The following is a 27,146-nucleotide window of genomic DNA, read 5'->3' as shown; positions in this document are numbered from 1 at the left end:
AGTATCCAGCAGCACTGAGTGCCCAGTTCTGTTTTATCTTAAGTGGCAACCACCATCTGAACAACAGGGCATCCTTACAATTACCAAAATTAAGCCATTCCAAAACATGAGATTCACATGCGTTTGGATTTCGGCATGTCCAAATGAAGGCAACAATAATGCTAAGGATTTAGAGTCCTTTGTTGCAATCAAAACGGGTTAAACTAATTTCAAGTCCAGCCAGTCAGCCTCTGTTGATAGCTGAAGGGATGAATATACCATCCCATACTAGCAATGTAGACACTGGGAACTAATTTCTAACAAAACTCAAAAAATTCAGTTGGTAAAAATAAAGTATCCACAAAAATCAGGCCTCTCCAGCAGTAAAAAAAAAAGACAAAGCATCTCCACTTGTGACCAGAGATATATATGTCTTGATGAATTTATTAGGGAATTCAGTTGATCCAAGAAAATGATGAAACTGAAGGCAGGCAAAATGGCCAAGTGAAAAACCTGGATGCCTGAATTACAGCAGAAACCTCCAGCAGCTGCAGTCACTAGCGCAGCACCTTCTTCTGACCAGCATGAACGGCTGCCACTAGACACAGTAATTCCAGCAGCAACTGAACACTCTGGAGTAAAAGCAGGCTTGAATGGCAATGTTCTCACTGAGCGTTGGGCAAGAAGTTGGGAGGGGACACAGCCAGGACAGCTGACCCCAAGTGACCAAAGACACAGCCCACAGCCCATGATGCTATGCTCAGAAATAAAAGCTCAAGGAAAGGAGGATAAAGGAGGATCATTTGCTGTATTGGCGTTCATCTTCCCAGGTAAGCGTTGTACTTGCTGAGGCCTGCCTACCTACAGGAAGTGGCTAAACATCAGCCTGCAGATGGGAAGTAGTGAATAAATTCCTTATTTCGCTTTGCTTGCACACGGAATTTTTCTTCACTTATTAAACTGACTTTTTCTCACCTTTGCTCTTCCAATTCTCTCCTGTACCCCACTGCAGGGGCAGTGTGCAGTGAGCAATCAGCTGGTGGGAGTTCAGTTGCTGGCCGGCATCAATCCACCACACGTTCCCACTGTTTAGTATATGTAATTGGACTTCAATGAACAATATAAATTTAATTGACTGGATTTTCTCTTGTAATAAAAGATCATGGACACACACAAAAATATATTTAAAATATTCCCATTAATCTGCTCACTCTTTCAATCTGCTTTCCATAGTGTGAATGTTGCACCTCTTGTTTTACTTCCTACTACAAGTTGATGGTTTGTTTTAATACTATGAACCTGGTTCAAACTGATTGATTTTCACTGCTGGATGCTACAGTGAAACTATGAAATCTCCTTTATTTCTGTTTTTAGTGCTTGTATAGAGCCAGCTGGAAATGACTTTAATTTTATTTTTAGCTCTCTTTCATTTATATTATTCTACTTTCTATTCAGAGGGTGTGCTACATAGTTTGAGTTGAAATGCAAAAAGAGAAAAGTCTCGATTTTTTCAGGTCAAGCAATGAAATAAGAAGAAATCCAAACATTTGGTTTAGGCAAAGGAATAAGGAATTCTCATCCACATCCCAGTTTTACAGATCATATCACTACTCATTATATCAAAAGTTGTTTTCCCATTGGTCTTAAACTTGCTGCTACGATTCTAACCAGATACAATTTTACCTCTTCCTTTTTCAGGAGTGCCTTAAATGTACAATTTTCAGAAACAAGTACAGCAGTAACATGTATCTCTACTCTTCATGTATAGTTTCTAACAGTTTACAGGGTTCAAGTTTCAAAAGTGCTACTTCCTTTCTGTCAGAAAATTGAGTCTCATTAAAAAGATTCAGGCCAAGCACCAAAATCGCTAGCTATTTAAAAAAAAAAAAAAAAAACACACACAAACCAAAAACAACAAAACTTCAAGAGCCTCAATGACATTTAAGTTTGTTAATTCCACAAAATGTCCACCTGCAACTTTACCTAATGCAGTATCTTCATAGAACTGATCCCAAGTGACTTTGGAAACCCAGCATTAAAACTTAGAATTCACATAGCTCATTCAAAACTTTTATCCAGTGAGTATGTTTTCATTATTTTTAAACTGTCTTCATAATAACTGGCCCATGGCAGCCTGAGACTGAAATTTTATTTCCAGCTCACATTCTTCCTCCTATAAAAGATGCCTGCAAATATATCGGCCAAGTTGCTCATTAGAACTCAGCTCCTGTATCTAACAGGGTTTAACGAACAAGCAGAATTGAACCAGTTTTTCAGTGTTTTAATACCAAAATAAAAAAAAACACCAATAACCTAGGAATAAAAACAGATTTAATGATAACTCTGCACTACCTTATAGAAAAGTATTAAACCAACCTGACCAGAATTCCTACTGTAGTTACACAGGCATGTACGTATATAGTCACTGGGGAAAGCTAAAAATTAAAGCAGCAAGGCCAGTCAGTAGAGTCAGCTCGATGTAATTTGCCATCCATTATGTGGGTTTAACCTCCATGGAGTCAGCATGTGAGAGTCAGAAATTACTCCAAAAAGTCACTCCAGTATTACTTACTGGTGGTGTTTTTGTCACTTGCCTGTTCCTACATAAGCACCATCTCTCAGCTATGATCAAATTCGGGCACGTTCATTTGCAGCTTTCCCTGTTCTTGCCAATGATCTGCCACCTCTGAGTGGATGCAGAGGCAGAATGTAAGACTGAGATGATCTCACCCCCCTGTTGGACATTCAGTTCTGCAATTCCAGTAATAAAACTGCTGAAGCGTTAAGCCATTTCCATGATCTTCTATTAACCTAACATGTGGTCCTGCAATGACTTGATCTGCACCAGCCAACTCAATCCATGCTGACAAACAGAGAGACTTCTTCCCAAGGAAAACAAATTTTGGTTTGTTCCTCATTTGTTGATGTATGGGTGAATAAGACCAAAGATATTCAGCAGCATTTCTCTCAGCCCTAATGTAAGAAGGGGCTGAAAAGTGAAAACATGCAACACAAAAAAGTTAATCATGCAAGGCAGTTTTGAGTGCCGTAGTCATCCTTCTTCAGTGTAATGTATTCTTGCTATTACCCCGTGTTGAAAGCTTTCAATCTTGAGATATATATTTTTTTTCTTTTTAAAAAGTGGAAGAACAAAATAATTGTGCAGGGTGTAAACAGATTTTAGATGAAAATGAAAGACATCCCTTGTAATCAGGAACAGAGAAGAGCTTTCCAGCAGATACCTTGGTAACTTAAGCTGATACAAATAAAATATGGTTTCTCTGAAAATTCCCTCTTTACACATGTTCTTAAGGTTTTATGGTCCTCCCATAGGAGATAAGTAAATCCTGCTGACTTCTGTGGAGGAAGGCCAAAGTTTGCAACGGTTAAGATAGCTGCACTTTGTCCCCATGGAATATGAAACTGTCACTCTCTTTAGAAAAGCCGCATTCAAAATGAGTAATCAGAAGTGCAGAAGTCCTGGTTATTTTCCTATAACATCAAATACAATGAAATCACAGCACGGTCATGTATTACACACTACAGAGCCTGACATTTTCATTGCTAATGCCACCTACAGCTTAAGGCCTTTTTCTCCATAAATCAAGCAGGATTTTTTTCTCCCTTCAAAAAGCAGTCTAAGGGCTATATTTCACAAAACAATACCATAGTTGTCACATATTAACCATATTCCTTTAATAAAAAAGAGAAGATTCTTTGGTCCATGTCATGATCTCCTGTTGGGCTGAACTATTTGGCAGAGGTTAAACCCCCCTGCTTTCCAATCAACCTCAGGTAGCTCTGGGAGGTTGGGGGTGGCTGGGCTTAACTTCTGATTAACTCAAATATTTTATCGTGACTAGGTTCCTTTTGCATTCTCAGAAACAGAATTAAGACTCAAAACGGAGTCAAGTGCCAAGTCACTGTATTTGGCCAACAACAAGTACGCAAGAGAAAGGGAGAGAAAGAGAGAAAAAAGTGAGGAAGGGAAAGAGAGAGATGCGATAGTTACCACCACGGATCTGTGGCGCCTTGTCAGTCCGATGCATCTTCAGATCCAGTGGGGGAATGTTCCGGAACACTCCTCGTGGTCTCAGCTGGTTTCCCCTTTTTATAGCGTTGTTTTCTTGCATAGTCAATAACTGTTTTGCATACCCACGCCTCCCACGCGGCAGTGGGGCGCGTGCCCAGTACCATCACTACAGGGTGCTCGGAAGTTCTGGAGGGTCTGAGCCTCCCCATGTTGTCAGGCAACCCTGAGCCCGGGTGCATGTGCAGAGGACGTGTGCCCTGAGACAACAGGACACACACGTTCCTGTCGGGTGGAACTCACTTGGCTGCCGTGGTGGTTAAACTGTCCTGCTCAGTTGCTGTGGTGATCAGGCTTCGGTAGTTAAACTGTCCTGCCAACAATGTTGAGACAAGTTTCGAGTCCCTTACAGTCCATAAGCAAAAAGCTGATCCTGAGCCTGATGCATCTGTCCCCCAATAAGGATTTTTTGCTTATTCACCTCTTTTTCTGGGCCTGGATTTCTTTTTACTTCTAGAATACTGCTAGTTTAAAACCACCAAACAAAACCAAAAAACGCAGACAAACATCCAAACCAACAAACACCTGAATCATCCTGAAAAACCTTATTTCCCCCTTAATTTTTTATCTCTTTGTTTCTGATTTTTTTTCTTTAAAATAAATTGTTAAACAAAGCTGATGACCAGTTGAGGAATTGTTTCAATTCCCCAAAGCAAGCAAAGAGTGATTAAGGTGTAATGATTCTCCAGCTCCCAGCTGACACCATCTCTATTAGACTCCTCCATGTATCAATAAGCTTTGGCTTACAAGGCATGGAGGTGTTTTCGTATTTCAATCCCATTCTGGCAGATCTTTCCACAGATCTTCCTTTACCTTTGCCATTGTACTAAAATCACTGGGTTTTTAGCCAATGCAAAGACATACAGCAGAGCAAACAATTAACTCAATCTATAAAAATGGATATTAAAATAAATATTGATGGAGGAGGAAAGGGGAGAGTACAGGGTTTTCTCAGAAACATTTGCTGAACATATGGGATTAAAATGGCTCAAAAGATACCTTCCTTCAGGAAACCTTGATGTCTCGTGTCTCTGCATTACACTAAATCGGGACACAGATCTGGACAATTCATTTACTGTTTCCTCTGGCATAGCCTTGGTGTGTGCTTATGGTTTGAAGAGGATTGCCCAGCTGCTGTAAGGCATTTGGGTGACTCTCCAGACAAACACCATGTTTCAAGGATTAAAGCACTAGACTGTGTTCTCTCAAACCATTGCTCATTGGGTGACTGTGTGCATTGCCTCATTGCTTTTGTTTTCTTTTTCCATTTTTGACCATTTTAATAGTGTTTCAAAAAACAGACAGGGAGAGTCTCCCACCATCTAACTTCTGATGTCCAGTGTAAGCTTTTCCCTGCTATTCCCCGTCTACTTGTCAGCACTGAGAAATAAGCACATTTCAGACAATTCATCTGATCTGTTCTTGATACTGGCTGTAAGAGGAGAGAGATAACATCTAAGCGTTATAGAACAGAACAGACTACTTCAGTTGGAAGGGACCTACAATGATCATCCATTCCAACTGCCTGACCAATTCAGGGCTGACCAAAAGTTAAAGCATGTTGTTAAGAGCATTGTCTAAATGCCTAAAACACTGACAGGCTTGGGGCACCAACCAGCTCTCTAGGAAGCCTGTTCCTGTGTTTGGCCACCCTCTCAGTAAATAAATGCTTCCTAATGTTCAGTCTAAACCTCCCCTGGCACAGCTTTGAACCATTCCCATGTGCCCTATCACTGGATCCCAGGGAGAAGAGACCAGCACCTCCCTCTCTATTGCCCTCCTCAGGAAGCTGTAGAGAGCTAGTCAAGGACTCTTCCAGCTTCCCATACTCTGCCGGGTGCACAAGAAGCTGGGAGGGGAGGGGGCACATCTGAGAGAGCGGATTCAAACTGGCCAAAGGGATATTCCGTATCATGTAACATCATGCCCAGTATGTTAACTGGGAAGAGCTGGCCAGGGGAGGGAAGCAATCGCGGCTCGGGGACCGGCAGCATCAATCAGCAGGTGGTGAGTGGTTGTATCGTTTGTGTTTCTAGTTTTTTCCCTTTTTATTATCATTATTGTAATTACTATAATTATTATTATTATCATTATTGTCGTATTTGAATTATTAAACTGTTTTTATCTCAACCCACAAGTGTTTTTTTTGCTTTTGCTCTTCTGATTCTCTCCCCATCCCAGAGGGGTGGGGGGAGTGAGCAAGCAGCTGCGTGGTGTTTAGGTGCCAACAGAGGCTGAAGCACAACATCCTGCCATTTTTAAAGCATTATCAGAATTCTAAATGGAACGACCTGCACTGCAAGCAATTACTCCTTCCTTACATGCAGGGATATCAATGGGGACAACACACCCAGGAAGCACATGCTGGCACACGACTGTTGTCCTCAGTGCAGCTATGTAGTAGCCAGTATGGCTTTTTGTAGGTAAACCTCTCATTTCATCGTTGAAGTTAATACTTCAAGGAATACAACTGGCAGAATTAGCATGCTTGCATGATTTTTCTGAGGCAGATTGTGACTGCTTATTCAGCTCCTGCTCAAGTTTTGGCTTAACACCCAGCTTACGCCAAGGCCTGTCGCATGCTGGGAGCGGTGCCATCAGGTAAAAGCGAGAGCAACATGCCCACTGGACACAGTGGGCAGGAAAAGATAAGGGCAGTTCTGCAGCCGTTCTTACCTGCAGTGTGCTATCCCCTGCAGCCATCATGTCCTGCATCTCTGCAAAGTACCTGCCTGGCAGTTTCTTCAAAATCCCCTAACTGATGGAAATAGTACAGACTCAGCTTCCAAGCTCAGAGGTTTATAAATGTGTCAGCTTACCCAAAAAGCTTTTGATGCAGATCCAACACAGCAGCCAGACCAAAACACCCCACACCAAACACTCCCCTGCCAAAAAACCCCAAACAAAAAAAACCTGAACTGATACCATGTTTGTAAATTTTTACCAATGTTTCTGCCTGTTCTGGCTCAACAAGTTAATGAACTTTTCCAAACTTGCACTCCATGAAGACTACAAAAGAGAATATTATATCCTTCTCAACACATTATATCTTTCTCAACATTCATCAAACTAAATTGGAAACAACCTTCAATAGGATCACCATTTGAACTGAAACATACTATGAAATGTAGGAGGAAATTTTCACAGGGAAATAGGAATGTGATGAGTTAAAATTCATTACTCCACATCTTGTATTTGTTTCAACATGTAGGTTGTAAGTCCTCCCTGTAGCAGTCATCTTTATGAATGCCATTATTTTATTTCAGGACATAAAAGGAACCTTGACACAGAAAGGCCACTCCTCTGCATCATTCAAATACACATATCTGCCTTTTGGGCTCCACTGAAGCCTTAAGCTCAGAGAATCTGGTGTTCATTTTGTTCAAAGTTAATGCCACATGTCTGACGGTTGGTAAATTGAGTCTCTCTTGTGTCCGGGGTAGGATTTCTCACTTCTTATATTTCAGTGCCCTGAAAAAGATTGCTTTCAAAACTGAACTCGTCAAGGCAACCGGTTCACTTCTGAACAAAGAATGGGCACCTTCTGGGTCGATGTATTTTCATTCGTTCATTTAGGGTACCTTGACAATCAGTGCAATGAAGAAAACACTGGTAGCACACTCACACAGATGGTGGTAACTCATAATGCAATAGAATTGTGTAAGCATTTAGTATGTATACTTACATACTTACATGCATTTACACACACATACATGGCTATACTCCTATAAACATCAACGGCTGTTATTACCACTTGCAGACCAGGTGTTAGTAAATCTGAAATGAAATCAGAAAACTAGGTGAAGCATAATACAGACCAGTCAGTGGGTAACTGGATAGCACTTCTGTTGCCAAGCCAAGGATTTACATGGCATCATCCAGAGTACCAAGCACAATGGCACATGAGGCACGTGCAAGAGCTGGGACCTACTGGTACTTCCATTATGCCTGACGGATTCTGTCATGATAGTCTAAAGCCTGCAGTGGAAGATTTAAGTTAAAAAGCAAAATTAAAAGCAATCACCCCGCCCCCTCCAAATCTCTGTCCCCCCATTCTTTCAGAAATGTAAAGTATTGGAAAAGAATGACTTTCCTTATGTCCAGTAGGAAGTCTTATATTTTCAAGATACTGAAATTTTTTATTTTTTTTTTTTTTTTTTGTGGGGGGAGGGATGGGTGGTGGTGGGGGTTGGGGGGGCAAGTAAGTAAAAATCTGCCCTTCAGTTCTTTTCAAAATTGACGCAGCACTCAATCTGATTTGATGGGCACTCAAGCCTACAAGCATGTCCATGAAGTTAAGTGCCTGGTTTTGTGCTCTGTTAGGGAAGTACAAGTTTAAACAACAGTTCAAGGTTAAGGAATTGCATATACAGCTACACTGAAACCCAGATCTGAAGCCACAGGGATTTCAAAATTGTCTAGAGACTGAGAAACAGTAAGTCAAGTGAGCAGTTAGTTTGTGGAGGGTACATGAGAGACTGACAAAACCTGTAGGAAGCTTTATTTACTCCTTCAGTGAGCCTAACTATGCCCAAATGCTTCATCACACCAACAACTGTAGGTGGACAGGGATGAACAGGAGGTGTACCCTGGGAGGGATCTAAACTCCAAGCAAGAGGTAGGAGTTAATACTAGAAACAGAGAGAGCAACTCTGCAGCTGTGTCAAAGGGAAAGAGCTAACCAGCCAGAATGTGCTATCTGGCTTTCCCAAGAGGAAGCTAATACCAGACAGGAGAACAGCATTTGCAAGGAAACGTAATGCAACCATTCATTAACCATTAGCAAACATAGTTTTCTTGTTAGTAAATTAGATACAACAGCAGATTACTTGCTCTTTGTAGTCCCACCTTGAGGGGCACTTCATACAGGGAGGGACTCAACTTGCTCATCTATGTTCAAATTCAGGCTCACCAGGCCTCCCGGAGACATTTACTGCAAAGCATCTTTGTACTTGCTGTGTTCTTCGCAGTACTAGGAGATGCTGGAGACCTTCCCACTTGGAAAGCAATTCTTCTAAATTGGAAAGAAGGCACAACACCTTCCCATCATGCTGTCATACTGCAGCTTGAACTCTTTTTGACACTAAATAGTGTCAAAAAGGGAAAAAAGTGCAAATTGACAGCTTCTGCAAAGCTTGGGAACTTTCTTTGAACTCAATTAATCTGGTTTAGAAACTATCCCATAACACTATCTGACATGCAGCAAAGAACAGAGGTTCTCTAAAGGAAAATGTTTGCTGCCAAAGTTGGCCTTTGCTCCTCTTCCTTAGAGGCACAACAGGGGCGGTGGGGGTGGGAAATACACCCAGAAACCATAAAGGGGTATGAGGGACCACTGTACTCAAGTTTTCTAAGAAATAAACATCATGTTTTCACAGTCTGCTTTTCTATAGGAATAAAGATACGTATATATACACATGCATAAATACAAAATATATTATGAAGAGAGTACGCCAACTCATACAAATTTTTGCACAATGCTTGCCTGAGTAACAATAAGGCTGTAAAGTGTCTTGACCCTTCGTCAGATATCAAATTGGTTAAAAACTTGGTTTTGTCACAATTAGCTCTGGACTTCCCATAGAACAAGATGGCAGCAAGAATATTCGGACTTCTCCCTGTTCAGAATGACGGATCTTGATGAGTACATTCTAAGGTTTTTCTGTGTCTTTATACTAATAAATGTATTTCTGCTAATGTGCATCTGACGGTGTGCCCCAAAAAGACTTTAAAGGAGGTGGTTCAGCTGGCAGTAGGAGCTCCATGGTCTGCTCTCCATGATTACACATTACCTTTGTTGATCTCATTGTCCACATGCACCAGGTGAGATGAGAGAATCTGCACCCTCCTATACTTGCTGTATCCTCTGTAACCCAGACAGTGCAAGAGAGCTCCCCCATGGCTAGAAAGACTTCCTAGCCATAAAAGTCTTCCCTTCCATGACCTTTTCTGCGTTATGGAATGAAGGTATGGTATGAAGGCAGCAACATTAAACACTCCCTGCTAAAAAATCTACGCATCCTTTTCTCTCTTTGCAAAGAAGAGCTATTCCCCTCCTTCAGCTTTGCTGGCAGGCTACTTCATTTTGACCTTGATAATAAATGCTTCCAAAACCATAGAGATTACCCATTGTGGTTCAGGAGATAAACATTATTATTTATGTGTTTGGCAAGGGAGGATGCAGGGAACTAGTGACCAACCAACTGCCTGTGAAGACATTTCAATTTAAGTCCAAGGACTTTCCAGATCTACATCAAGGGACATGGCTAACATCTGTGAAGAGAACCTCCATCTTTCTATGCCTCCACATTTGTAACAGAACTAGTCAATGGCAAAATTTCTCATACTTAGCATGCCCTTGTTACTCAAAGTGCTTTGCAGAACACACTTTATACGCATGGAAAGCTTCATAACATGCTCCCAGTCTATTTTCTGTATTTAGGTTTGAATATTGTGTCTTCTGCAGGAATACTACCGAAAAAGAAAAAAGAGGTCAGCAACTGTTAAGCAGAATTTCATTTGCTGTCATTTATCATACCAGGCTGCTTTTCAAAAAGCAATATGAAATCAAGCTTGTTGAAATTCATCCACATGACAAATGCCTATTTCCTGTCTCTGCTTCAATTTTATAGTGACATGCCTGCCCTTAATAGATTTAGTACCTGCTGAAGTCAAAAGAAACTTGAAGAAATTCAAAATGGCAAAGATGATCTAAATCTTTGCCACATACATGTCCAGAAATCCTAACTAAGGGCTGACTAAACACCAAAAGCCAGGAAAACCCTTCATCTCAGATAAAGTATCCTTCACTTGTACACTATCAAAATTTTTAAAAATACTGTTATCTGAAGCTCCCTTCAGTCCTTCAGGAAGTTTATATTAAACTATAGAGCAATAGATAAAATTTGCTAAAATTAACCAAAACACCCCACTATAGATCAGAGACACTAAAAGCATTATTAATTTGATATGAAGGAGTTGCATAGGTTTATCCTCAAACTAAATTTGAAACAGCTTTATAACAACAGAAAGACATGTTGAGACTGAGCCCATAAACAGACCTTGCATCTTTCAAAAGCATAGCAAACAGCAACTCTGCACTTTCAGAAAAGTTAGGCTTAAATTATTGAAGGTTAGGCTTAAAAGCTGGGCTTAAATTATTAAATTAATAGAAATGCAATATGCACTTGCACTATGAAAAGGGCTTCCAGAACACTAACTTCCTTTTATAATTCCACTGGCGGGAGATAACTAGCTTGTGAATTGACGATACGGAGTACATGACTTGCTCTTGGTCTACCTTTAACCCCTCATACTGATAACTCTTAAGACCATTTTCAGATGAGAGGATATTTCATTATTATGATACTCAACATGAAGAGCAGGGGGTGGTGGGTAAATTAAGGTTTAGCTACAATTTACCAGTCATATCAGAAGCTGCTATAAAATTATATCAATCTATTAAAGCTCTAGTTCCAGATTATTTTTACTGATAGTACATCTGATTTAAGAGTGCTAACTCTCCCCCCTCAATGCAACTCTGGTCTCCTCACAGCAGAGTCCACTGTCACCTTAAGCTGATTCAGTTACTTGCGTTGCTATGCACTAAATTAGAGTTGTGAAATCAGGCAGCTAAAATAATGTAAACATAAATAAATGAAACTTTAATGAAGCTATGGTAACTTCCACCAGTTTCAAATCTGACCCTGTGTTGTTCATGAACTGTAACTACTTCTTGATTTCAGGAGTTTGTGTTTCCGTCATTTGGATCTAAACACTGACTGCAGGGAGACAGCAACATCTAAACAGACGACCATGTTCATCAGCTGCTCACTGGCTGCAAAGTGTTGGAGTTATTTTGGACAGTTCTATAGTCTAATATATGTCTAACATATTTCCCCCATAGCATAAATGAAAGGTGATGGTGAACTCACATCTGTTTGCAGGCAGTTATTTTTACCATCTCCTATCCAGCCAAACGATCCTGAAATAGGGAGACCTTTTGAAGCATTCAGGACCAGATAGGATTAATTAATTTTTGTTGACCCCAGAAAAGGGAGGAATATCAAGCTCTTGGGGCTGACCTGAAGCCAAGCGAGAGACTAAGTGCTCAGTTTTCCAACTAGAGTCAAAGTAGATCCTCTGAGAACTGACCACAAGCATTTGCACATACCCAAGCCAGGTCAGCTCTTGGCCAACTAAAAGATGCTGGTTCCCCAGAACTGGAGGCAATGAACCAAAAGCAAGCAGAATGTCAAGAACATAAGGAAGCAGTGGTCCAACACAAAGAACACAAGGCTGTTCATGAGCTCCATGCAGAGCAAAGACTTTTTTGATGGAGAAGCAACTGTGGACCCTGCCCAGGGTAAGGGGCAGGGGCCACACGCTCAGGCAAGCTGAAGGTTATCCCTAGCTCTTGTTTATTCAGTAGGTATTCGCCTTCGGTATCTTTTCCCATTCCTACTGGAAATAGCTGAGCTATTTAATCAAATTTCTGTGAAGCTTCATCCAGACAATGATAAAACTGTAAGGTCCTTAGGCGAATGATACCAGAGGTGAGCAGCATTTACTTTTTTCAGTTTGAAATATTGCTACTTTGGCCACAGCCCTGGCTGCAGTGCTGCTGAGGGCTGCCCCCTTCCTTTGGAGACCTTGTAGAGAGCCATGGGAACTGCTATTTGGGCTTTTTTGGGGGCTGAGACTCTACCATTTGGCCCCCAGCTGAGCTACAGCATCTATCCTGGAGCGACAGCAGAGCTCATGCATTCAGCAGTTCGTGCCTTTAGACAGGCACAAATAATTCACAGGCCAATGGGTGGCTGTGCCAGATGGCAACCTCTGAGTGGTGAAGGCAAGTTCTCTGCTGAAGCGAACTGGGACAGTGTCGTGGTTTAGCCGGCAGCTCAGCCCCACACAGCCGCTCGCTCACTCCCCACCAGTAGATGGGAGAGAGAATCAGAAGGGTAACGCTCGTGGGTTGGGATAAGAACAGTTTAATAATTAAAATTAAAAGAAATAACAACAGAAATGCAATGTAAAGGAGAACAACGAGAGGCGCAAAGCCCCGGGGGGGGGGGAAGGGAGGGGAGAGGGGGAACGAACCGCCGGAACAAACCGCACACGACGCAGCCGCGCGCCGCCCGCCAACCCGACGCCGCGCCGCCTCCGCGCTGCCACCGCCCCCCCCTCAATATACTGGTCATGGTGTCACGTGGTATGGAATGAACCTGCCATTGGCCAGTCGGGGTCAGCCGCCCCCACCACGGCCCTGCCCCTCCCAGGCCCCACCCCGCCACGCGGCAGAGCGCGGGAGGCTGGAAAGGTAGCCGACCCCCACAGTGAGGAGAATTCACCCCTTCTCAGCCAAAACCAGCACAGACAGTGTGGCAAGGAAGCCAGCAGAGCTCCAGCTCTGAAGAGTGGGGCTATCCTGGCTTATCCAAAGTCACCCAGCAATTCCTGTGTATTAACTACTACTCATTTCAATTTCATCAGGACCTTCAGCCTCTCCCTGCATTTTCTCCTCTGTTTCCACTCCTGTTTTTCTCTCCCTCAGTACTCTTCCCTTGCCTTTTTCCAGTCTTTTCCATTTGACGTGCCTCATCCCCTTATGTCTTGCTTCATGTGATGCACTGACCTCCTCTCATTTTCTGAGTGAAATATCCTTGCCTGACTTAAGAGATGTTTCTACATTTAAACTCTACTGTTATGAAAGAGATGGAAGCAAAGGGTGGGAGCTTTGTGGAGTCAGCACACAGATACGCAGTGCAGTGCTTCAATCTGTGGTACACATTTTTAGATGAAGAGTCGACACAATTGTTTGCTTCTGCTAGTTTAAATAAAATGACAGGGAGCAATTCTGAACCTGACTTATTACCAGGGATGCTCTCTGAGCTACTTTAAGGAAGCAATGAGGTACAGAAGCAATGCCAACTGTGATCACTGTAGGTCTTGGTATGCTTAGAAGTTAATCAAAGCAGCTACTGCAGAATAAATACTTTCAAGTGGTTTCAAGAGTTCAATTTCTACGTAGACACTCTTACTCCAGAACAAATGTTCTCAAAGGGGATTATATCTACACAATTAACCTAAAATAGTTTATCCTAGGAAAAGTCGAGGAGTAGACAGATTTTAGGATTTGGCTGATCACACAGAGAAAACTTTCCAATCAAATTCACTTTCCCTACAGCTTTGCTCATTTTATTTCAACTTCATTTCAAGTCTTTACTGCCTACGTAGGTCACTTCCACTACAGCCTGTGATCTTACAGAAAAAAGCAGAGAAGTAAAAGTGTCCACTGCATTGAGGAAAAACAGGGTTGGAATAGGAATAGGCAGGGCTATAAAGAGAATACAGCGTTTCCCCCTCTCGTAAACAGAGGAATATCTGGGTTGAAACCAGAGGAAGATCTCTCATTACACCAGGCAAGGAGCTAATGAAGATAGCTGTGACTCGGTGCTGTGAAACACCAGGCAAGCAGAAGACAGGGCATGTAGCACTGAAGGGGCATGCTCCAGGACAATATTATTTTAATACCTCTTTTTTTCCTGAGTTGGCCAGCCAACAATACTATGAGCTGGATTGAAGGAGACAGGCTTGGAGCTTGTTTCAAATCTCTCAGAATAGATGAGGGTCTCTGAATTGAAAGGACTGTGGATCAGGACTTTAGCATGGCTCGTATCCCTCACTGAGTCTATACCCAGCAGCCAAGAAGAAAAAACACAGGTTCTGCCTCTTTACTATTTGCTCCCTCCTCTCTGTGCCTGGTGAAGTCCTGGCCAAACTGAGGGGGAAAAGAGCTTACCTACTATTGTAACAGAACAAAAACATCCTATCTCGCGCTTATAAAATCTTATTACTTTGAACAACATTGAGAAGTTCAAGCTACCAATAACTTCCATTTGCATTTAAAAAGAGGTGCAGGCTGGCTTCATAGTGAAGAGAGGAATAATTACGCTGCTAACCAACCTTTCATGACTTGTTCTGCTACAGAGTGTGCTTTATGCAAACTTCTCAGCCCCCAGCATAGAACTCTTTTTCTTCCCTTATTTCCTGAACGCCAGGAAAGACTCCCCACCATCGCAACCTCCTCAGGTTACAGTAGCAAAGCTCCAGATAGCAAACATGTGACAGTCCAAAGCAGTCTCTCTTGGACCCTTTGCTTAAAGGAAAAAAATTCATGACCTATTTGTTAACAGTAGCAGAAGAAATATAACAGTAATAACACTGATCAGGTTGCACAATCCACCCAGCTTCCCAAAAGCTCACCAAGTATGGAAGCAGAAGATGCATAAAAAACAGAGGCTAGAGATTTTTTTCTGAAACAGATGTTCTGTGTCCTGCAATCCCACTTAACTGACTTTGGTAACATAGGCCATGCTTGAAAACCCATCAGCTCAGAAATGCTTATATTTTCCAGACATATTATACCCATTAGCACAATCTTCATAACCATATTTCTTGGGGGTCTCGAAGGAGTTTAAAGACCAGTTTGTATGTACACTAGTGAAGTAGGGCAAAACCAGCTCAGAGAGAAGTCCTCCTTTTAGTACTCTCCACATTGTATCTTTGTAGCCAATTGTTTTCAAAAGAGCCCTTTACTCAAATTTTCAGAGGAGCTCTACCACTTAGGCAGCTGAAGAGGGAAAGAGCAGTTTAGAGATGTGCTTGTGAGCTCTGCTGCTCACAGATGACACCAAAATGTCAGACTTTCTTAGTAGCCAAGCGACATGCAACATCCTAAGCACCTGGAAGATGGGGGCACCCATTTAAGGAATTAGGAACTAACTGAGCTGGTAATTTTTGCCTCATTCTTCTACAGCCATAAAACACACCCTAAATTAGAAAGCAAATATTCAGTGCTATCTCTGACCATACAAAGTTGTTCCTGTTTTCAGTCTCTATCTGCTCCGGGCCAATCTTGTCACCATTGCTTTCAGAAGCCTGATTTTATCTTTTTATCACTGCTGCTACAAGACAGCTTGACTGCAATGAACATGTTTGTAATTAAATCAGTTGACCCAGAAAAGAAGTGCCAACACCAGTCTGGATAAAAAACAAATACAAGTAAACGCTCTCTCTGACTGTAGGCAATCCATGCTAAAATGCTGGACCAATGCAGGGACCGATCTGTGAAAGGAGACTGGAACCAAGGTCGCCTGGTTCTGCACTTATGCCATGTTCCAAAGCTTTCCTAAATTTTCCACAGCTTTAAGCATGTGAGTGACCTACTTAAGATAACATAATTAAAACAAGCAAGAGAACAATTATCTTTACTTCAAGAAGGTCTAAAGTTTCTTATATTTTTTTCTTAAAAAACAGAGGCTTTCTTAGATGTTATATGTTATTAAAATAAAGCAATTTATTTTTGCAGAGCTAGGTTTTAGACTCATTTTAGACATGTGGATATTCATTTACTCACACAGAACATAAGTAATAATATATGCAAGTGCTAGTTTCATTTATCTTACAGTTTTCTCTAATATGAAGAAGGCTCCATTTGTGAAGGGAAGGGGTTTTTGGGTGCCAAGCCTAAGATCTACAGGACTCCAAAACACTATAACAGCACATCTCTTCATCCACGCTTCTATTAATCAGATGCTTTTCATCTTCTTTGACTCAAAATGGCGATACAAAGTAAAATAGGGCGCTCCCACACAGACAACTGCAAATCTACTCTCAATTGGTTTTCTTTGCTTCTGATCTATCTGAGCTTCCTCATAGCCACTCAAAAAAACCTTCCTACTTACAGTGCTTCTCAAAGATCATAATCAAATCAAATATTTAACTTGTATTCCCAAATGGAGAGTGTGTGTACATGCATAAAGGTGGAATCAGGAAATCATGAAGCACTGCAGGGATGCCTGGACACCAGAACACCATTAGAAAAACACCCCAAAGCCATTAAGTTTAAGAGATTTCAGCTGATGTCAAGCATGTCTGGACTAGCTGAAGAAGAAACGAGTTCACTTTAAAAGATGACCATACAAAAATGGCTCTTACTCTTCCAGATAAACAGCCTCCTTGTTGACATATTATAGTTACCATTATAGTTCACATTACCAACAGCACGCATCCAGCAGCATCAGTAGGTATTTTAAATTACATCTGTCCTACTGTTCACAGTTAAGTCTGCTCTGGGAGCAGGAACCTGACTTCACTCCAGTGCGCTCCTTCCCTGCGGTGCCTGTTCATGCTGACTGCAGATTCTCGGATGTTGGCAGTGTCAGAGGAAGGCAAAGCTCAACCCGAATTTCAAATTTGAGAGGTAGGCTGTGCAGGGCTTAAAACTGCTCTTTAGGATTGAGGTATAAGCAGCTTACTACAGAGGGTCTGGTATATTGTTTATAATGAAATCTAAATCTCCTGAGCACTATTTTGTCCCAACCAGGAGCCCAGATTTCTCCTTTACTGCAGAGCTGACACTCCAGTCTGAGAGTTCACATTTCATAGTAAAAAAGTAATGAAAGGAGCTCCTGTATTTCCTGTTTAACATTTCAGCCTTCTCAGGGGTAATAAAACAAAATCTCCCTACAACAACAGATAAGTCAGACAAATAAAACGTCAAACTACTTTAGAAAAAAGATAGTCAAGATAATAGAATAAATCTTTTGGGTAGCCATTAATTGCATTCTTTCATGCATTTGGCAAAGATGCTTCCAGAGGATGTACGATAGCTAATACAAAAGGGTGCACTATTTTTATATCTCTTTTTTAAAAATTAATTCAGTGCTGACAAAAAGATACCTGATTAATATCTGGGGAGCGTAAAGCCCTCCCCACATCCTTACGAGCAATGATACCACTGACAGTTCTATTAACAACCAAACCAGAGGCTGCATGGTTGGACATAAGGAGCCCCGTGCTGGGACTCCAGGGCAGGGATACTCATACCAGTTCTCCTGCCAGCTAAGTGACCATGGGGGCAAACTTGTTTCTCTGTTACATATCTGCAATGTTAAATCACACTTCATGAAACATTGAGATCTATCAGTGCAAACCTCATCTTTTTATTACCACCAGATTCCCTAGCTGCAGCCGTAACATAAAGGGAATAATCCATATCAACCAAATAAGCAGCTAAGTTCCAAGTAAAATAGCAAGATAGGACATAGCCATATTTATTTGCTGGCATTGCTTCCTGCAAAACAAAGACGACAGTAATAGCCCACACTAACAGTTACTCAACATCACAAAACTAGAACATACCAGTTAGACTTAACTTTTCCTATTATGGTTTCTGAATGATTTGTCATTGTCACCATAATAGAGCATGAAAAATTCTGCACTCCTCAGCCTCTATTTTTGATTAGCCATGTGCTCTGGGAATTTCTGTCAATCCCTAATCATAATTAGAAGCTGTTATTCCATTTTTCAATGTGACTTGTCGGCAATTAAATCTATTTGGAAAGAAACAACTTTTTTCCTTCCATAGAAATTATTCACTTGTTTTTAAAAATAAAGTAGACCTGTTAGGTTAAAAAGCTAATTCTGATTCCTCCCTCTGCCCAGATGTTATTAATGAAATTTCCTCATCTCCCAGTGATCTCACAAGAGTTGGAGAAATTCAGCATCTCTCAGAGAGTGAGTGGGACCTTTGGAGAAGATTTCAATATGATAATGAAAGCTCTTGCAGCAAGACCTGTTTCTGCCCAGAGAGCACAGGGATGTGCTAAGCTCCAGCTTATGAGCTGTCTGAGGAAAGAATTTCTGAGGACTGTCTAGAACAGTGTGGTTCTTTCCTTGACTGAGGTGCGCACAGATGAGCAGAGAAACTCCTGGTTTGCAAATCTTTTCCCTGGGCTGAGATTTCACAGTTTGGTCTAAAATCAGGGTTTCACTTTCATGACTTTTGTTGCCATTTATAGTTGGAAAAGGGCTTCTCAAAGTGAGATTTTTCACTTCTTATTGATTACAGCTGTCAAAGGAGCCTGTAAGTTTTCTCCATCCTGGCAGCCCCAAGGTGTTTAGCATGGCAAACCAGTTTCCCTGTCAGTAGTGAGGCAAGAAGCAGGAAAAGCTAAAGAAAAACAAAAATAGGTGGGGGAAAGCAAAGCATTACTCCCCTCTACAATGACTCCACTCCTACCATTAGGCACATGGGCAAAAAGACTTTTCATGGCACAAAGATTGTTTTAAATCCCTCAGAGTCTACAACCTGACAGCTTCCGGTCTAGGCTCATCTGCATATAAGTACTGCACGGACACAGGCAGACATTTCCCTCCCTTTCTGCCAGTGAAAGGGAGATGACAGTGTGCCATTTTTCCAACACCTCATCTCCCCATCTGTATAGCAGAAGTGACCATTTTGGCTAAATCTCACCTCCCAGTGATGCTGTACTTGAGATGACAATTCATACTGCCTGACTTCAACGGTGAAATACTGCTTGGGAAGCTCACGCTTCTTTCGTATAACTTAAAGTACAAACACTTACTGTATCCATGATCAAATACATTCACTGTCAGCCCAAACAGAAGCCCCCAGTGCTGATTCACTGTGTTTCACTAGAAGCCCTTACACCACAGAAAAAAATTGTCCTTAGTCTGTAAAGACAATCTTAAAGACTGAATAAAAAAATTTTCTACAGTGAAACAGATTTTGGTTTTTTCCTGCATGCATCATACAGCAGTGCTGTACACAATGCTGTAAGGCTGAGGGAGTAAACATGGCCCTAGGAGCTGTATCCTCTAAATTATACAGTGATGCTGTATGAATATTTACAGTAACAAAGCAAACAAAGAAGTCTCCTACTCTTTTCCGATCCTCACCTACTGGAAGTTCTGCTTGAGTTAAATGTATAATAATACAAAGCCAACAAAATCGTCACTGGCAATGAAGAAAATTGGGTCAGTCCAGCTGCTGAAAGCCTGTGTTTGCTGCATCTCTTTGGCCTAAACCTATAATTCAGTTTGAGAATTGAAAGCAAAGTCGCTCTCAAGTTTTGACACAGTAATGCAGAAAACACAACAAACTCCTAGTCTGATTACAGACTCTATTAGGTGGTAAATTATGGCCATTTACCAAATTAACCTGTTCTGTTTAACTGTAAAACCTACGTGGACAGAATAGCCCTTCTGAGGGACCTGCAATAACAACAGATATTTTAGTCTTCACAGACAACACAATGTTAAAAAAGTGACAAAAAGTTATTTTGTAGCATAAAACACTGAGCTTTGATTGATTCAACTCAATTGACCCAGGGTAACATTAACTACACTGCACAGATCTTAATTCCAGTTGTAACTAATGTGGAAGTCAGACAGATATAAAAGCAAAGACAATACCTTTTCCCACAAAGAACCAGAGAGCTAGAAATTGGAGGAGAAGGGTCACTGAAAATCAAGCAACATAAAATTCCTGATAGACCCCAGCTATTGAGAGTATCAGAATACCCAAGCCAAAAGTTAATACTCATTAACATCAAATGCCCAACTTCAGTTCTGCTTCACACCACAGATCTTGGCGAAATCCTCAGTTTGCACCTGCTGCAGAAGTCCACAGACCTACAGGGATTTAAATAAGCACCTGCAACTCCCAGTTAAAAGGGACACCATGCAGTGATTACTTTTCTGAGTGTCTCCAGCAGCTTGCCAGTAAGCGCTTACCATTTGCTATCGCGCGGATTTCTGTTTCAACTGCAAACCAGAAATTATTTCTCTTTCCAGATTTCTGACAAAATCTGACTTTCAGCTGGAGGTTGGGGCTGGTCAGTATGTGCACTGTAACGGTTTAAAGGAGACCAAAATAGGAAGTATTTAAGATAAATAAAAGAAAGGGGGAAGAGTAACCTACCATTTAAAAGCTTCACCACTTCAGATCCACCCACTTGGAAGTTATTAGTGTTTTACTTTTGGCTTTATTCTTCCAGAAGATTCAGAAATACTTTTCCCTACAGGGCTTTAGAGGGGACTGAACATAAACTCCAATGTATCATCTTCTTCCTTTCTCCCCACTTCAGGGGCTGCACTCTCTGAGATTATCCTAAATATATCTCGGTGTCTTAGTCATTTGTTGCTGACTGATCAACTATATACTAATAGCAACGGGGCCAGATGCTGCAGCACCTTTTTTTAAATCTGTTTGTCTGTCCCTCCCTTACCACAGCATGTTCTTCAACACCTCCACCTTTTTTTATAGCACAATGGGAAGGACTGGGTTGTATTCTTCCCCTATTCAAAATACATAGACTGTGCACAAAAGATGCGGGTTCAAGGGGAAAAGAATGAGGATGGACAAATTTCACGCATTACTTCAGTAGACAGGATTTTATTTTTTTATTTATTATTTTTTCTTAAACAGTGAAGGCTCATAGTATATCAGCTTTTATCATAAATGAAAAAAAAATTATCTGGGTTGGAAAGAACAGAGCTGCTCTCTGTATTCAAGTGAGCAGTACCCAGATCACTCAAAGTTAGATTAGCTTGCCAGTAATACTAAGAAAGAAAGAGGGCCCTGGGATAATAATTCAATGCTCACTTCAGTACCCTCACCCAAAGGGCTCAGCACAATGTCTTTCCAGGCCATCCCACTCTGAGGGAAACAAGGAAACACAATCCACACCAGCAGTATGCACATCTCTGTTACCAGCCTGATCCATTATATTAATTATAATAGCTTCTGGAGATTGTCTTTTCTACTCTTTAAAAAGCCATTCACTGAGGTCTTAAAGTTCAAATGCAATTATCCCCTCAGAGCTTTATGTTAGATCAATAAATTTGTCAGAGCCATTCATGTACCTGATGCAGGAATGGGAGCTCAGAGCACCTGATGTGATCCCAGTTGACAAGGTGGCCTCTCTGCAACCAGCAAACCAGGGACCTGCAAAACAGGAGCCTGTGTGTCAGAAGCCATGCGTCTTTTTGCAAATACAAGGAAAACAACTCTCTCTAACTGTGTCTTTCAGGAAGAACAAAAAGAGACCCCTTCATTAACTGGACTAAAATCACTGGATTGAAAGCTATTAGAGAAAAACCTGGTGAGGTATAAAAGTTTCCATTAGTGTGAAAGTAAAGGGATGGTGCAAGAAAACCATAGCATGGCTCATGAAGTCATCAGAGCACCTGCTGACAGCAGCAGGAGCAGAGCATGGGGAGACATCACATTCTCAAGCTGGTGGGAATGAGCTCTTCACTCTCAATGGGACTTAAGCTCCTTTCTCCCATGGGCACTTCTGAACATCCCACACAGCATGTTTCCACTTAGGTTCATGTTCAAGCACTTAATTAGAAGAAGGTAGCATTATCAGCTTCTTTGCATAACCTGAATCACATTAAACACTGGATCAGATATGAGCACTTCACAGGACTTGAGACTCAAAAAAGATGCATACATAAATTCTACACATCCAAAATATGTAATGTATAAATTCATTATTTTTGGGGGGGAAAAGCTTGTTGAACAGAAAATACATGAAACTAATACTGCCAAGGTAACGTAAAGAAAAATCAAAAATCAGCTTCCTAAAATCAAAATGTTTTTATAAAACACTGAGCATTAGAATCTCTTTACTACCTAATATTTTGGCTTTTTAGAAAGCTATGGTTTTTGTTTTTTTTTCTCTAGAAAAACAAAGACTAATTTTTTTTTTTAATAAAAGCTGAGATCTCCCCAAAATCTCATGCATATAGAAATTAGAGGGGTTTTAATAAACTAAAACTTTTTTAAAAATTGATAGAACAGCAAAAGGTGTCATTAGTGGAACCATACTGTACAAAAGAATGAGATGACTGCACATAGCACTGGAGAAGACAAGACAGCAGGAAAATCAAACCTTTGTCCCAGGTCAGGTCATTGCCCACTTGATGCTCTTGTCATGTCATTAGACACCCCTAAAAAGGGCTCCAATTGTCTTTGTGCCCTCTCTTCAGGTGTTTATATGCATTGATAAGATACCCCCGAGCCTTCTTTTCTCAAAGCTGAATAGTCCCAGCTCTCTCAGCCTTTTCTCATAGCAGAGGTGCTCCAGTCCCTTAATCGTCTTTATGGCCCTTCAATTTTGTCACTACAAGACTTACATACAAATGCATACTGCTTCCAAACTACAGAATAAGTCTTCTCAAAGCCCACAGGGCATTGAGCAAGTGCAAATGTTAGATCCTATTCTAATGCAAATCACCTGGGAATCAACACTCTGCCAGCAGGTTTTAGTAAAAAGGTGACTTGGTGACACTTCCCTTCCTCCAGGAGCCCAGAGAGTTTGAGAACAAGCAATTTATCAAGTGCTATGGCCCTGCTCAGCTTTGCCCACACTCCTCACCTGCCATCACCCCAATTATGGATTGGCTGAAAGGCTTTTGATGGGAAAGCTTTTAAGTGAGGACTATTATAAGCAGAATAATAAGAGTTTTTATGCCAATGCAATGACCGCCACAGATATTGTTTAAAGCAGGATTACTGCACTTGGAATGATGGAAACCACCAGGAACAGACAATTAAGAGTTCAGACTAATCCTCAAAGACAAGATGCTTAAAGACCTAATAGTCTGACTGAAACCAGTGAGATCAGAGAGTAATTTAACTCTTTCAAAAAGCATACAAGGCCTTTGACGCTTGTTTTCCCAGTAGGCTTTCCTTGCCTTCAGTTCAAAGTCATCCAAAAAGGTGAACTTCAAACACCTGTTTCAAGTGAAGAGGATGGCACTGAAGGATGTGTTTTATTCAACCAGACAGACTCTACCAGAACAAACACGGATGCTCAGCACTCCCATCTTCTACTTCGTGGGAGAGAAAAAAAGTTTTATGTTCTAATTGCTGAATAAATGAGACAGATTAATTAGATTAGACAGACAGAAGAAATAGGGCCATTTCTTCCCATTTAAGTACACTCGCCATTCAGGAGAAACACTGAGAAGGAAAAAAAAAATCTGTTGTGCAAATTAAACAATTCAAGTAGAGCATTAGAAGATTTTTCAACTAGAAGTAATCGTATATGAGAAAGGAGACTGAAACACTGCTAGCACTGATGTGTCTTTTCCCACTTTTGAACACTTCTGCTGCTTAAAACAGCATTACTGAATGAGGCACAGAGCTTGAAGTGCCATGCAAGATACAGAATCTGCTTTCTCCCATAATGTCTTCAATCCAAAGTGCATCCATAGCACAGGAACAGCTTATTCATAACTGGAAAAATACATCCAAATTCATATTTCCCAGCAGCTCTCAAAAGAGGATTTCCTAGAAGTGAGGCATGAACAGGAAGACATCTTGGGAGAACTCTACATATTAAGGAGGACCTCACTGGGACAAATGTGTCTTTATTTTCATTTCCAGTTTATTAGAATAAAGTGACTTCCACGCTTGTTCCAGTTTCAAATGACAAAAACCACAAAACTAACAAAAATTCGAGTAAAATTAAACTTGGAGGAATTGTTTCTACAATGTACCTATCCAAAGTTTCTGCCTTGTTTCCAATACAAGAAAGTGATTGTGTATCTTGATCTGGCTTGACTTACATTCTTGGAGACTGAATTTGCTTGACTTATATTCTTAGAAACCACCACAACCTTAACTCCGCTGCTGTAAATCCTTTTGTATTTTAGCACAGAAATCTGCATATAAAGATACAACTGACAAGGCGCATAGCCCAGAAATAAATTCTAGACTTTTGCCTGAAGTGGAGGAGCAACTCTACTGCCCACCTAATGAAACATATCTATAGGCAACATTACTAAAATGGCCTCTTCCCTTTCCACAATTTTTAATCTTTTTGTTTTATGAACTTATTTTGTCACATCTGCCAGAAAACCAGACCAATAAGGAATGTCAGCATCCATTTTGTTGAAAATGTTAAAAACTGGCCCCATCAATATATTAACCACTGTAGGGGAATAGACAGGGATCGGCGACCGGAAGATCACGGGATGTGACGGAAAGATAGACTCCTCCCCCTAGGAGTGGCAGGAACAGGAAGCGCAAGAGCTATATAAGTGTGTGACGCAGCTAAATAAACGGACATTTTGTATCCATCATATTGATGTCTGTGCATCACTGTCCCCAGGGTGGGTAGAGCCCTGTGTCCCGGAGATATGCGGCCCAAGATAAGTTCTCCCATAGAAGCGTACAGCAACGACCACAAAGTTCTGCTTTAAACCTTTTTCCATTTAACTTTCAACAGATAAAAAGCCCAAGATCTCTTTGTTGCCATCATCCACATTTTTTAAAATCTGGATGCTCTGTTAGCCCATTACTATGGCTGTTGATTGTTCACTGAGGTTAACAACTCACATTACTGCGGATACCAAGCTCAAAGCCTATGCAGCTGAAGGCTTACTTGACATCAATCACACTGTGACTTTTCAAACTCCTGCTACAGAAATTCCCTGCAACAAAAATTAAGCCTCTGAGCTTATGATTATGTATTCAGCCTAACTAGTCCCAGTTAAAGCAAAAGAGACATAAGATGTAAGGTCAAAAAAAAAAGTTTCCATCCCCTTCCTTTGCTTGGTGTTTATTTAAATTCTGCCTGTCCTGGAAGGAAGAAAGCACTGAAAATACTTTGATGAATTAATTGAAAGGTTTTGTTTAATTCTACTGCATGCAATACTTTCTTTAATACAATAAAATTACATCCTAGAAACATGCTTAGCTGATTTTTTGTATGAGAGTCTCAATAGCATTCTTAAAAAGGGATACCCAGTGCTGACACTGAAACATCTCCAATCATCTTTGGATCACAAATAATTTCTCTAAAAGCCTGGTACAAAGGCAGAATTAATTGCTCTTCAGCATCCACTCCAACTGATGAAGTAAGCTCAGTTTCCAGGGGGAAGAAAAAAGTATCACAAATGCAAACCAGAAATGTGAAGGGCAGCGGCAGTATGGCCAAGGTTACACAGATCAGATTAAACAAATTATATTTCCATCATGCCCTAAAGGCATCTAACAGGGCACTCTGTCTCCTGGGAGGGAAGGCATCTCCAGCTCAAGGCTGCCCTACCCTGGCACCCAAGGTTCAGCCTTGGCCAAACTCAGGATTAAGAGCAGGTCTGAGTCAGCTGACGGGGACAGACAGGCAACTGAAAGGAGTGGGGAATACTCCACGCCTGGGTTATGAAATACCTGAGCACCTTCAATGTGAGCCACAGTCCTTGCCCTTGCAACTGGAGAGAAGCTCTAACTAGCAGCATTTTGCAGATAGTTCGCACCTGGGAGCATGTTTTTAAGCAACAAGGATTATGTACCACCACTACCAGTCTCTCTCACATACATATACACCTCTAACACAGCAGCTAGATAGTCATTACCTCCTTGTCTTTCCTGCTGTGCAAGACTCCTTATCAAGAGAAGGCTTGTCAGAAAACAATTTTAAAAGAAATGCTGCTGCACTGAAGGCTCTATTTTTCACAAGGATTCAAAACAGTTACATTTTCCAGCCCTTTGTGAAACATTTCCTTTCAGCATTATTAATTGGATGGTTTTCATTTCAAGGAGGGAACAATTGACAAAATGCTTCTACCATCAATAAAGAATCATTAATTCTGACCTTCTGTGGAAAAAGTGACACCACCACACCCCCGCCACATTCTTGGAAGAGTACACACGGTGCTGTCGGCTGCCTGAAGACAGCATCATCCACAATGCCTACTATCGAAAGACAGCTTAAAGCCTAAGGTATCAAAAAGTCAATTGAATCTGGAATTCCTCAAGGTATGGCATCCTGTAGCTGATTTTCACCTTCTCTATATACTCTCTTCTCGCCATCCACAGAGATCTTCAGGGATCACATTTCTCTTCTCTGTATCTCCTGGAGCACCAGAGCAGAAAGAACGGGACTGAATTTTCTTTCTTTCCCTTGACAGAAATACATCTACTCCTGATGGGCTGCATGGTGCCAGAATGCTGCAAGTCTACTATTTGATAAGAAAATTATGAGCTTCATAGGCTCCCAAATCCAACACAGCCACCTAAATGTGTTTTCCCTTGCCCTGCATATTAGCTTGGTGGAGAAATTATTTGTGTCAATGCTGTATACGGATTTGTTCACAAGTAAATAAGATTAGGGCTGAGTCTGGAAAACTCAATACACAAATTCCAGCAGCTCGAACAGAGATGCAGTACCATGGAGAATAGGATAGTATT

General features: G+C 41.1%; 1 protein-coding gene across 11 annotated transcripts in view; it reads right to left on the bottom strand.

Annotated features, from left to right (window-relative positions):
- Positions 1-27,146, bottom strand: part of TSPAN4 (tetraspanin 4) — a 462,762-nt gene that overhangs the window by 282,898 nt on the left and 152,718 nt on the right. For 10 of the 11 annotated variants that reach the window (XM_064452454.1, XM_064452457.1, XM_064452456.1 and 7 more), the window contains one exon: positions 21,806-21,887. The exons of the other annotated variant lie outside the window; for it this stretch is intronic. The gene's annotated coding sequence lies outside the window, so the exon portion shown is untranslated. The remainder of the gene's footprint in view (positions 1-21,805; positions 21,888-27,146) is intronic. 11 annotated transcript variants of the gene reach the window in all.

The sequence above is a fragment of the Phalacrocorax carbo genome, chromosome 5 (genome assembly GCF_963921805.1).
Source record: "Phalacrocorax carbo chromosome 5, bPhaCar2.1, whole genome shotgun sequence".
In the NCBI taxonomy this organism is placed as follows: domain Eukaryota; kingdom Metazoa; phylum Chordata; class Aves; order Suliformes; family Phalacrocoracidae; genus Phalacrocorax; species Phalacrocorax carbo.
Note: the sequence above shows the minus strand (reverse complement) of the source record. Positions and strands in the feature narration are given on the sequence as shown.